This window comes from Pinus tabuliformis, chromosome 4_1, assembly GCF_031772625.1.
Source record: "Pinus tabuliformis cultivar Carrire ecotype Pingquan chromosome 4_1, CPIR1, whole genome shotgun sequence".
NCBI classification, from domain to species: Eukaryota; Viridiplantae; Streptophyta; class Pinopsida; order Pinales; family Pinaceae; genus Pinus; species Pinus tabuliformis.
In genome coordinates, this window is record NC_142303.1 from 151,470,871 (window position 1) to 151,484,997 (window position 14,127).

Below are 14,127 nucleotides of genomic sequence, written 5' to 3' on the forward strand. Positions count from 1 at the left end.
AAGATGTTTGATAAAAGAACCAATGCAGAGGATTTTTTCATTGGGGAGAAAGTGTTAAAGTGGGATTCTAGAAGAGAGGATAAAGGGAAACATGGGAAATTTGATTTTCTTTGGAAAGGACCATTTCTTATTCAGACTGTACAAGGAAACAACACCTATTTTCTAAAAAGCTTGGATGGCACACAGGCAGATGAAGGGCCAGTAAATGGTCGAATGCTGAAGCATTATTTTGACCAGATTTTTTGAAAAAAATCAGCACTGTAGTTTGTACATAATAGTGTTTTCTTTCTGCAAATTTATTACAACAATATGATAGGGAGTGACATGCAACAAATTTTGAGGAAAGATGAGGAATTGTGACACCTAATGGTATGGCACTTTGAGTATATCACAAGAAGTTACAAAGAGACTTGGGAACTGTAAAAATGATGGCAAAGGTTTAGACAGAGTCAACCAAACACAGCTGCAACTAAGTGAATGAATTCATGAGAAACACCCAAATTCTACAGAAGCACCATTTAGTGCACAGCAAAGGAGGAATTTCAGATTACAGCAAGAGTTGAAAATAAGGCCATCTGACCTGTTGTTCTTGGCTTTTCACCAGGAAAAGCCATCCCCAAGTGGAGCCATTGTTAGGTTCCTATACCAATAGGTTTCATTTTTCATGATTGACTGTAGAAGAGCCAAATATGTTCTTCTTCACATGCTACAAAGGTTCCATATTTTGTAAACAAATCAAGAAAATTAAAAAATGAAAAGAGGGTATGCCCTAAAAGAAAAATCAAAGGGCAAAAAGAGTAAATTGGTCAGAAAAAATGATGAAAATGAACCCCAAACCAAAATACCAAGAAAGTGTGCTAGCTTAAATGCCACTATTGTTCCATTGTTGCAGAACTTCAATGTGTACAGGTGGTTGATTCTGCATACAGTTGATGAATAGCCAGACAGTCCAATCCTGGCTAGATCATATTTGAATTTACTTGTCTTTAGAATAGAGAATAATGATCTGTCCAAACAGTTCAAGCTTCGCAGATGAGTAAATAGGTAGAGAAAACAAAGGAGCCCAACTTCTTCTGGGCCCTTGGAAGAGATAAGGGTAGACTTAGATAGGTGGGCATTCAAAGAAAAAGAGGAAAATCAGGGTTTGCTAGTCCAAATGCACCCAGTCAAAAGGAATAAAAAATGCTAGGTGTTTTTAGGCTGGGTAGGCAGTTTGAGGTTGCAAAAGTAAGTTTGTGATCATTTTTGTCTTGTCTAGAAAGACTTATCTCGTGTATGTCACAAAAAACCATGGCAAAGTGACTGCAGGATAGTGGAAGCATGACTAATTTCCCTTATCATTCCCCCAGAAATCACTTGCTAACATCCCCTCAAGGACATTGGGATTTGTCCAACAGTCCTATTTCACTTCATTTTATGAGAAATGCTAAGTTGAACACTGAGTTTACTTATTGAAAAGAAGCCACATTTCTTGTGTAAAAGATCTTACCATTTTCTCATTTTCCTTAAAACCTAAGTTATTACCTTATCAACCTAGCGTTTCCTATCCATAATATCATATTGACACTAACTCTATTACTTAGCTCCTTTATCATTCCCCATCCCTATTTTACAAAAAATATATAAAAAACCCCAAAAATACCTAAGTATCCCTACCCTTAGCAACTATAGCCATATAACACAAGTTTGGGGATTATTGGTCCATTTGGGACCTTAATAATAACCCTTGTGCATTCAAAACACATTAGGGGTTAATTTAACATCTGGTTAAATTAATAACCGCACCTAAACCACCCACCTAAGCCATAGATTAACCCCCTGCGCATATATACAATGGAATTAGTTTGACATTTGGTTAAACTAATAACCATGGCCGCCAGCGTAACCACATAAAACCCATAATCCAAAGTTTATACCCCCGCGAATATTAAAAACATTAAAAAATTACAGCGGGTCCCGTATCATAACCACCTGCCATCTGTACTTCCCGTCCACCGTCCGATCCCGCGCCGTAGATCCAATGGCTGGCCGCGATATCGAAGCCCCTGATCTGACGAGAATTAGCGTCCGGGGGATGGGCGGTATTGCTGCCGTACCCCTGCCACGCGTCGACTTCTTGGCGTGATCGGAGCCCCCTCCTGCAAAACCACCATGGGCCAAAGGCGGTGCGGGGAAAACCACTTACCGCCCGCCGCCTACCACCTGATGTCATCCCCACATCACCCGATGACGTTGCATCCACGTCGCCCGCCACTGCTCTACATCAGTGCTATATCATCTGCTGACATCACCACCCCACCACCATGTCATCCGCAACGTCATCCCACACGTCAGCTACCACGTCATCCTCCGTACCCGCTACACGACAAAAGTACGTCATGATGACGTCATCACAAAAAAGTGCCAAAAAATGCTAAAATGCCCAAATTTTGTTAAAAGTCATGAAAACGACGGTTTTTGTTTATTTCTATTTGTGCGCTTGCAGAGAACGTGCATGTCGTTTACAACCAATTCGCCTCCAAAACTCCAATTAGCCACCCAGATGAGTTCATCCTGCAAACTCAGCCCCCCCAGCTCAGTGTTGTACCTGCAATTTGTACCAGTCGGTTCTGAAACAGGTATTTACCCATTGTTCGCCTGTAAACCATGTTTTTCGAAATTTCTCCATTTGAAATCAACTGAGGAACTAGAATTCAAAGTAAATTACACTCCTACCTATGAATCACCACCTTTTAATTCACTGTGTGAGCCATTGATTCAAAAGACAACCTGCAAACTTTGCCATCCTCTGCAAATTGGCCATTAAACCACACTTTGAGCCCATTTCTGCCAGCAGAGTCTCCAAAACTACCCATGCATTGCGTTAAATTTCCAAAATCTCCTGCAAAAGAGCACCATGTCCTCTATTTCATCTAGCCTCCCAATTTAACTGTGCAGACTTTGTCCTTCCTGTGAAATTTACCCAGTAAAGTCGTTTTTGTATAAAGTTCGGTCTGAAAATTCCCTGACAAAGCCTCAGAGGAGGTTTTCAGTGTTCAGTTGTTACACAAACCCAAATTCCAAAATTACAAACACAGAGAATTTAAAGATGGCCACTCTAGCAGCCTTGAACATTACTCCTCTCAATGCACCCCACAAAGAACTGGAAGCATTACCTTTGGCTGATAGGGACTACTTAATTCAAGACTTGGTTGGTGACAAAAACCACCTGCAGACATTCTGTGAGCTTAGGAATAGTTACTTGAACAACCGTGATATTTATGGGATATGGGAATCAAATTTGCCTATATACTTCCTTCCCTCTGTCAATATCTTCCCTAAGATAATTCGCCTCTGCTGTGAAAACTATGAGCCAACTCAAAGGGCAGTCAAGTCTCCATCTGGGAGCATCCTCTTCCATATAACTCCTGACTTCATCAATCAAATGCTAAACTTCAAGCAAACTCAGCTTCTGGTCCCTCTTTCTATGAAATTCTTGCTTGATGAAGGTCCCAAGCTCTCCAGCTCAGAGATAGACCCAATTGCCCAAGTATTCATGAGGTCAGATCGCCAGCCTACAGGGCCACCTCCTTTTCTCCATGTACATTTCAATGAAGTGGGTAAATTACTAGTTGATATGATATCTTATGTTCTGGGTTTCAAGACAAGTGAACATATTGATGAGACTATACTGGTATTGATGTCTGCATTTAGCCCAGGATAGCCCCCTGTTGTCAAATAAAATTATGCCAAATTCATTGCGAATAAGATACATGACCAACTATTGAAACTAGATAGGGAGGGAGTATTCAAATACTCATCCTACATCTATCATCTATTCCTGTATTATCAGCCAGACTATTTCCAATGCCCCATCAAAATATTGGATTCCAAAGGAAAAAAGAGGTTTGTGATTTTTTGGACCTCAGTCTTTCATAAAGTCCGCAGCTCTCCCTACTCTTACTGTGAGTTCATTGACCTGTTTGTCTATCCAGTCACTTCTCTCCTAATGAGAACTCCTCCTGCTAGGCTATCCTATGACATGCAGAAAATATTGCAGCTTTCAAAAAACTACAAAATAGGTGACTGGTACTTTTACCAGAATCACACTATCATTAGGATATATGGTTGTGAGCTGTGTCCCTACCGGCTGCCAAGATATGTGCCAATGAGATTATTTTCCTTGGAATATTATAGGAAATTTATCAACTTAGGTCTAACTCATTTTCATAGCACCAAGAAAAAGGCTCAGTTGAAATTCAAAGACCAACTAGGCCCCTTTGTCATGAACAAAAAAGAAGGATGGCAAGATGCTGATCAAATATTGGGGGAAAAACTCAGGTTAAAAAGAAGTTTTTGGTTGGTACCTTATGACCCAAATGGTTTTATCAATGCTAGAAAAATAAAATATAGGCTGTCTGCCTATGAACATTGAAAAATCCGATAGATTGAACAATTTTCCAACCAAGATGAGTGGGTGGCATGGACACTAGTTGAAGAATTCACCCAAGAAGAAATAATGGAGCAAAATGTGAAAGATTTGGAAAATAATCTTGACTTGGATTCTTTTGAGCAGGTGACATTCAAACTGCCACAGCAAGTTGGAGAAGGCACATCAACTACTGCAACTTCACAAGCTGCCCAAGAAAAGACTACACCAGCAGTAGGTACATCAAAAGGCAAGGAGCTAGTTGATGCAGAGCAAGAAACAATGACAGAACAGCCAACTACTTCAAAGGAAGAGAGTCAAGGGAAAACCCCTCCACTGCAGACAGAGGCTCCATAGGTACCAGCTTTGCAGACTCCTCTCAACAAGGAAAGAGGCAAGAAATGGGATAGGGAAGAAACCACACCTGCTGGTGGGTCAACACAGCAGCCAGAGGCCAAAAGGCAGAGAGTAGATCCTCAAATTGAAGAGGAAGTTAGTGAAGAAGTCATAGAGAGCCCAAGGAGAGAGAGGGAAACCAGCCAGCAAACATCCATCAGATCTCACAGACAGGAAACATAGAGGCAACATGGTATGGAGGTGTCCTCCTCAAGGCAGCAAGGTGCACAACCATCTGGCATTAAAGGAACCTTCATGGAAATCAAGGCCCAAAATGAGTTATTGAGAATACAGCTGTATGATCAATTTCTCAAGACAACACCCTCCAAACAGAAGAGATTAATGGCAGCTTATGACATCAAGGAGGAGAAAATGATCTTAGGCCATTTCAAGCCTAAAATACCACAGCCACAGACAACTGCAGATTACATAAAGAGAAACTTAGAGGTCCTTGCCAAGGACATACACCCGATGGACCAAATTTAGCTACACAAGCAAACAGGTGAAATGGTCTATGCTACTCTAGCAGACAAGGCAATGCTGGCCCACCAGTTGAAGGAATCATTGAGAAATACACTAATCAATTAGATTTGGAGAGAATGTCTTCCTTGGCCAAAGACAACAGAATAAAGACATTGGAGGAAATTATTATGGAACTAGGGCATGATCCTAAGGATGCCAAGGGCATCAAAGCCCTCATAAGAAAAAAGGAAGAAGATATTGTTGCACTTAGAAAGCAGCTAAGGCTACCTGCAACCATGCACCCTCAAACTAAATAACTTGTGCAAGAAAAATAAGGTGAAGATACAATGGATTTGCTAATGAGGATGAATCAAAGGATAATTCAAATGGAGGAAGAATTTGAGAAAGCATTGCAAGGCAAGCAGGGAGAGTCGACCTCCCAACCACCTGTAACAGCTCCAATAGTCCCCACTGCCCTTCCCACAGCAGCAGCAACAATTCCTCCTATCATTCCAGCATCAACAATAGGTACATCGACCACGGATGCTTCAGCAGCAGCAACAACAACAGTCCCAGAATCTATCATGAGTATGGAAGAAATGATGAAAGTAGTCAAAGAGCTAGAAGTTCAAATGACAGAGCTGAAAGAGGCCAAAAAGAAGTTATCCAAGCTAGAAGTAAGCTATGACAAGTCTAAGATAACAGTGGCTGAGAAAACAAGGGAAATAAAGGCCTTGGACAATAAAATAAAGTCCTTAGAAAAAGAGCTTACTCTAGATAAAACTCTAGCTGAAATCAAGAAAATTTTGTGGGCCAAAATTGGCCAATCTATCACTGACCAATGGCAATCAATTCAAACCATACATGAGCAAATAGAATTGATAGGCCAAGCTCAATTTGAGACTCAAAAGGCTAGAGCATCATTGGGAAATATGCCTAAACAGGCCAACAGAATGATTCAATTTTTGAACACTCATACCAAAGAGCAGTTGGAAGCTCTAGATATCAGGAACAGGACAGATACCATTTTGATAGTGAAGAAGGTGATGACCCTAAGAAATTTTGTACAGACTTTAGAAAGGAAGTGACAAGAAATGCAGGCAGAAATAAATGCCTTCAAACTAAAGTTTACAACACTGCAGAGCAAAGGATTACCCAGCTTGTTAACCAACAGTGGAAGACTGCTAACACATGAACAATATGCCAACAGGGTATCTCCAATCAAATTACAGCATCCTCAAGCACCTCAGAAGAAAAAGGGCCTCCCTCTGGACAGAGTATTTATGATAAATTAGAAAACCTATTCTACATTGAACATGAGATAAATCACCTTTTTGAGGTTCAGCCAAACTTATATATACTGAAGCTGATGAAACACCGATAAAAATACAAAGACATTAGTTGCCTACAGAAGACTGGTGGCAGAGAATGCTGGAAATTTTACCAATGTGATTTTGTTTCTGTTTCGTCTTTTTTGGTCAGCTACAGGTCAGCAAATTCAAAGGCATGGACCACCTATCAAAAAGTGAAAACAGAAGAAAGAAGAAGTCAAATTGTGACTTCAGCTCATTAATGAAAAACCAAGCACTGATGACAAGGCCAGGACAGCAACACAGCAAGACATTAAGGCAGCAAATGCAGGAAACGCAGAGTAAAGATGCAGCCACCAGCCGACTCACTCAGTCCAGAAAGTCAAATACCTCTGACAATTAGACAGCTAGCACACCAACATTTACTGCGGCATTTATGTCTCTCATTAACTTCTTCTGAAGAGTTGGTGAAGGAAGTTATTGCATGAGAACTTATCTACAAGATATTTTGGTCTCCTTTTTGTATAAATACCTCCCCATAAGATGTAGTTGGTGTTGGTGATTTTCTCTCTAGACTGCAATGTATTTCTGAGACTCTCTAATACAAAGGTTGTTTGAAGTTCATTGTTGTTGAACCGTCTGAATGTGGATTTGATGTTCTGGAATCTGCTACAGAATTCATGTGTCTTTCTATGGATCAATAAGTTGCTCTAACTTGCGTTTATGCTTCCTGTGTTTGCAAATATCATATATGTTTCATGATCTTAGTAACAGAGAAAAAGAATAGCCCAGAATTTGTTTAAATACACTCTATGTTCAATCTCTGTTATTAATTATGTTTTCTTCAGAATTAGTCATAAATAGGAATTCTTAACTGCTCCTTGATAATATTCAAGCACCTTCCCTCTGCCAGCATGATCAAGGATTCTTCACTGCCCTTCATCCACTGGCTTACATTCCATTAACTTCCAGATCTCAAAATTGTTCCAAAACCGATTATCTTGCTCTGTAGCATTACCCTTTACCAAAGAAAACACTTTCAGCAGTACATCATCATTGACCCCATTGTCCAATGGTATAAACTATTTTTGACTTGCATCCCAGCTTTATTTGAGATCACCATCCAACAAACTTAAAACCAAACTCTGTGCATCATAACTAGCCTAAAATACACCAAAACAAAGCTAAATTACAAAGAGAGAGGCCTCTCTGGTTGCAGGTTGGCTAGAATTTGCAGCTAAAAGATTGGTTAGTGGTTACCTCAGCCGTATTCCCTTCTGGAGGCAGGGAACAACCTAAGTGATAACACATCCAACCCAACCATCTACCAGACTTTCGTTATGAAGCTTCTAGAGCTGGAAGCTTTGACTCCATATTTAAACAAATTGCCAAAAGAGGATCGACGCGACTGGAAAAGGGTTCAGTCACTTCATATGGTGTTAGGGATAGTTTTAATCTCTACAAATCGGTGCGAGAAGGAAACCGGTCAGTATCGTCGTTCTTGTAAACTGGGATAAAAGGAAGATTCTTGGGAAATGATGCAAAGGGGTATTATTCTGCTCATGAAGAGGGACATACTAGGAGTTTCTTCATGATGGGAAAGCAGGTCAAGTTCACTATAGAGGTCCTTCAGGATCATGGACGGGAGTATAGGGATAGTGACAAAATTTTGTGTAACACAGTGCAGTGGTAAGACTTGGTGTTGTCGGTCGATATCCTGATTGGCCTGTAGGCTGACCCCATAAACTTTTACAAAACCCTAAGGGTGCCATGTGGTAGCCTCTCATTAGGCCACATGGCATCCTCTCACTAGTCCACATAATCAAACATTCACACAATAAAAATCAAAAAATTGGACAAGCCACATCATGACACTTGGTGAAGCCTAATTAGTCCTTGACCCACTGGTACACCCAGTCAGCATGTTGAAATCAGTAGTATGGACTGCCTAGTTAGCAACCCAATCAACAACCTACAAATGTTTTAGTTGTTGATCCAAATGATCAGTGTTGAGTCTCAGTTTTTCTCAATTTTGACATCCTTCCAAGGCCTTGTTTTCCAATTTCAAACTCTATTTGACCCCTAGTTATACTTATCTCAATCATATTATCTAGATTTTGGCCAAAAGGCTACTATGTGCTTAAAGGTATGGAAATTAACTTAAATAGTGTCATTTTATCTTACTCTTAAGTAGTTCCTTAAGCTAATTGTTTCCTTATTGAAATTATTAAGTGAACTAATAAAATTCTTATGTAGATTCGAAGCAACTCTTCCATTTCCTGTAGACAGCTTGCGGTCGCTACTTTCCTACAGACGCTCCCCAATTTCCTACAGGTGTGGATTTCCTGCAACTGTCCAAATTTCCTGCAATAGAATCGGTAGTTTGCTATGTTCCACTTAATCTTAGAATAAATGGGAACATGCGTTTTGTGGGGAAATTTACCTACATGGACGCGGTCCTATTGGCTGCTCCAGATTTATCATCAAAACCACCCAGATCTCCAATCTCCTTCTCGTTGGCCGCATGAGGAAAAGCTCCAGCAGATGTAGAAAAATAGTTTGATCCATGCTTTCAGCCATGGATCAGACTCAGAAGAGTTGTTTTTGATATTTTTTACCTGTAATAATAGTAAATAGTTCAACAGGTATTTTTTCCTTATTCAAACGAATCATATGCCTGTAAACTTGTATAAATGCTATTATATTTTATGTGTAAGGAGATTGGTTGGTTGATCAGCGTATTAGATTGTACAAGACTGTGATCTTTTCCATACTATTACAAGTTATATATTTTGTTCATTTTATTGATTAACCCATTTTAATATTGAAGGGGTTGTGAGTAAGGGAGCGCCCCCTTTACTCACAACTCCATTAGTAGTACTAGCATATTCCTTTAATTATGTTTATGCAGTGATATTGTTGTTGCACAGCTAGTGTTCTCTTTTCTGATTCAGCAACATATATCGATTGATTTATGGTTAAGATTTATGTGATTCATTTAATCAGTTTTAGCTTTCCATTGTTAAATTGAATTCTTTTGGTTGTGTGTTTCATCTTTTATCTTTTCTGATCAACATCAACAATATCAGAGCTGTAGAGGGAGGTGAATCCACTCTATAGCCTTTGCTGCCAAGTGTTGATGCAAAAAATAGGCATTAGTGTTGTGTATATGTGATTGATTTAATTAGGAAGCACTTGAGGAATCAAGCCTGCATATATTTTGCACGACATCTCGCAAGTTTACTTACCCTTGGTTGATAATTTATGTTGGTAATTTATAAGTCTATAATTTAACTCAACAATCAGAACATCATCACTTTGTCATATGCCATCAGATTGAGGTGAAACAAGTGTCATTGGAATCAGAATGACGAACACTATGACTTGACACCAATTTCCAAAGATTCTGGGCACTTTCATTTTTTATCTAAAATTGATCACTAGATCAAGTATTTGTGCACAAGAAGGATGGATCATGGTGTAAGTCTCCAGATTATAGGGAGCTCAAAAAGCTCACTATTAAAGATAAATTTCCCATTCTTGTCATTGATGAATTGTTGGATGAATTACATGGAGCAATTTACTTCACCAAGTTGGATCTTCGTTCAGGATATCATCAAATTAGAATGAAGACTAAATAAATTCTAAAAACAACATTCAGAACTCATGGGGGTCATTATGAATTTTTGGTTATGCCTTTTGGCCTTACTAATGCACCTTCGACATTTCAAGGTTTGATGAATTCCATTTTCAAACCCTTAGAAAATTTGTGTTATTATTTTTCGATGATATACTAATCTACAACAATTCTTGGAAGGATCATGTTCAAAATGTTGACAGGGTGCTCAAACTATTGGAGGAGAAATAATTATATGCAAAAACCTCCAAATGTTTCTCTGGAGTATAGGAGGTGGAATATTTAGGTCATATTGTATCTCATGAAGGTGTTAAGGTAGACCTTAACAAAATTAAAGTCATTAAAAAATGGAAAATCCCCAAAACCATAAAGCATCTTCGAGGATTTCTCAGGTTGACATAGTATTATCGTAAGTTTGTTAAGAATTATGGGAAAATAGTAGCACCTCTAACAACATTACTAAAGAAATATGCATTTTCTTGGACTCCAGAAGCAACTAAGGCCTTTGAACATCTTAAAGAGGCAATGTGTCAAGCACCAATCTTAGCTACTCCAGACTTCACAAAAACCTTTATTGTGGAATGTGATGCCTCATGAAATGGAATTGGTGTTGTTTTAATGCAAGAAGGAAGACCCATTATTTTTTAAAGTTTTCCAATCAAAGGAAAGTATTTACATAATCCTATTTATGAGAAAGAAATGTCGGTAATACTACATGCACTAAAACAATGGTGACCTTACCTAATGGGGAGACACTTCAAGGTAAAAACAGATCATGATAGTCTTACATACTTTTTGGAAAAAATATTATCTTTAGAAGACAAACAAAAATGGGTCACAAATATGTTGGGTTATGACTTTGAATTCATCTACCAAAAAAGGGAAGCAAAATGTTGTTGTAGATGCGCTCTCAAGAAAGGATGAGTCTGATGTGGAAGCATTGCTTTGTGCCATTTATATTATCCAACATTATTGGATAACCGAAGAAAGGGATCAATGGAAGAATGATGAAGAGGTGTGTGAGTTGTGTAGATGTTATTCATGAGGAATTCTAAGGTTGGAGGAGGATCAAGAGACACTTCTTCCAGGATTGTCAAATCTATTGCCGGAGCTGGAGTAACCGGAACTGAAATGGGTAACTTATTTGAAAATTTTAAGACTGTATTCTCAGCACTTTATCTTCACAATTGGATGTTTTAACCACTAAGTAGAAACAAGAGGAATTGGAAAAATCCCTGGTAGTGTTTTGCTCCAAATGCAGGAAGAAGCATGCTCTAAGGGAATGCCTGACTAACAGCATAGAGGTATGTCAAATTTGTGAAACTGAGCATTCTACTGATCAATGTCCCTCTCTTCCTGAGATTAAAGCAACCTATGTAGCAGATCAGGAAGTTGTCAATGCACTCTATGCAATGGCACCTCAATGACCATGGAAACCATATCCTATAGGTATGTCACAGTCACATTTTCAATTTCCGTATGCTCATAATCAGATGTGGAATGTTCCAATGCCCTGACCTTCTCAACAACCTTGGCAGGGGAAATTTTCTTACCCTACTTCACAAAATTTTCCACCTCAGAACTTTTATCCACCACAACCTATGCCACAACAAATGGTAGAGCCACAACAATAGCAATTTCAGTTGCCTGCCCCACCAAATCAACCTCATCCCACACAACTTCCTACTCAACCAGTATCTAACCCCAATAATAAAACCATCCAATCTGCTCACAATATTGGATTGGTCACTTATCCCACTTTTCCTACTTATTGTATTTCCCCACAGCCTCTGCAGGAAGTTTATGTTCCTTTACTACAGGAATTTCCTGTGTCGCTGTAGGAAATCAAACTATGATCTGGAAAAGTGGTGACTCAGCCTGAAAGAATTGAAGAGGTTGTAGGGGAAGACACTCTGGAACCACCTGAAGTAGAAAACATACCTAAACTAGTAGAACAAATCACTTCAAGATCACAAGAACCTTCCTCATCCCATACGGTCCAGCCTCCTTTTCCAAAGAGGTTGGAAATGAAAATAAAACAACCTGAGTTTGATCTTGTGTCTGAACTAAGCAATCTGTACATTAAAATCTTGTTAATGCAAGAAATTAAGGATATCCTGATTTATGCCAAAATGGTGAGGGAACTATGTACCAAGAAGCCAGGAAGACAGAAGAAAGAACCCTTGACAATTCAAGTAGGTGGAAAACTTGCAAGTCTTATGTCCACTAATTTGCTACTGAAAAATATGCAGATCCTAGAATCCCTGTGGTTACCACCTTTATCAATGGGTATCCAATAAAAAACACTTTAATTGATTTAGGTGCAACCATCAATGTGATGACCATGGAGACTTTATCTCACATAGGATCCTTTGACTTACTACCTACTCCTACCATGTTAGAATTAGTAGATAGGTCTAAGGTAAAGCCAAAGGGGGTATTAGAAGATATTGTCATCTCATTGGATTCTTGGGAATACCTTGCAAACTTTTATGTCCTTCAACCTAAAACTAACGTGGGAGGGCATCCTTTGATCTTGGGGAGGTCGTGGTTAGCCATAGCAGATGCCTACATAGGGTGTAGATCAGGGAATATGACTATCACTCACGGGGCTGAAACAAAGCATATCAATTTGTATCCCCTTGCTAAACCCCTCTTAAGATCAGAAAATACACAGTGGGTTGAAGAAGAGGAGCATGATTTAGAATGTACCCAACTATTTTTAACAATATCCCAAGACATGAACCTTAAGGAAAACTCAGAAGAAAATCTTATAAATTGTTATATTTCTAATCCTAACTTTTCACAGCATGAAGAAGGGCAGTCTAGTCATAATATAGATAGCATTACTAACTTGCAGAATTCTTATGAGCATAGTATAGTAGTCAAATTACATTCATCCCTCTTATCTGTATTTCCTACATATTCAATGACTGAATTTGGAGCTAAGGTAGTTGAAATTTTTCGTGAAAAAACTCTTAACATTAATGTTTCCTTGACTCGTGAACAAGAAAAACAATTAATTCAGGCATTAGAAGAATTTTCAGATACAATTGCATGGGAATATACAAACATGAGGCGTATTCACCCAGATACTTTCATTCATCATATTTACATTGAGGGAAGTGCCAAACCCGTAAGACAACTGCAAAGGAGGATGAACCCTGCTTTAAGAGAAATTGTGAAAAATGAATTGCAAAAATTATTAGATGTAGGGTTCATCTATCCTATTTCAGATAGCCAGTGGGTGTCCCCATTAGTTATTGTCACTAAAAATGGTAAATGGTGAGTTTGTGTAGATTATAGGGAACTAAACAAAGCTACATTAAAAGACCACTTTCCCTTGCCTTTTATAGACCAAGTGTTGGACACTTTAGTAGGGAAGAAATATTTCTTCTTCCTAGATAGATTCAACGGGTACAATCAAATCAGGACAGTTTCAGAGGACCAAGAGAAGACAAAATTCACATTTCCCTGGGGTACCTATACATATAAGGTACTACCATTTGGTTTATGTAATGCACCAACCACATTTCAAAGGGAGATACTTGGTATTTTCTCTAATCTTTTGCATGATTGCATAGAGGTCTATATGGATGATTTTACAGTAATAGATGATACTTTTGACGAATATTTACATATTATTAAGAGATTTTTGCAGAGATGTAGAGAAAATAATTTCTCATTGAGTAATGAAAAGTGTTTTGTGATTATGACTGAGGGCATTGTTTTGGAACATCATGTTTTTGTTGTAGGAATCAAATTTGATCCAGCTAAAATCGAAGTAATTATAAAAATTCCCCCACCAACCAATCAAAAGGGAGTGCAAATTTTTCTTGGACATGTGGGCCACTAGAGAAGGTTTTTTGATAATTTTACAAAGGAATCCTCGCCATTGTTTAAATTATTAACTA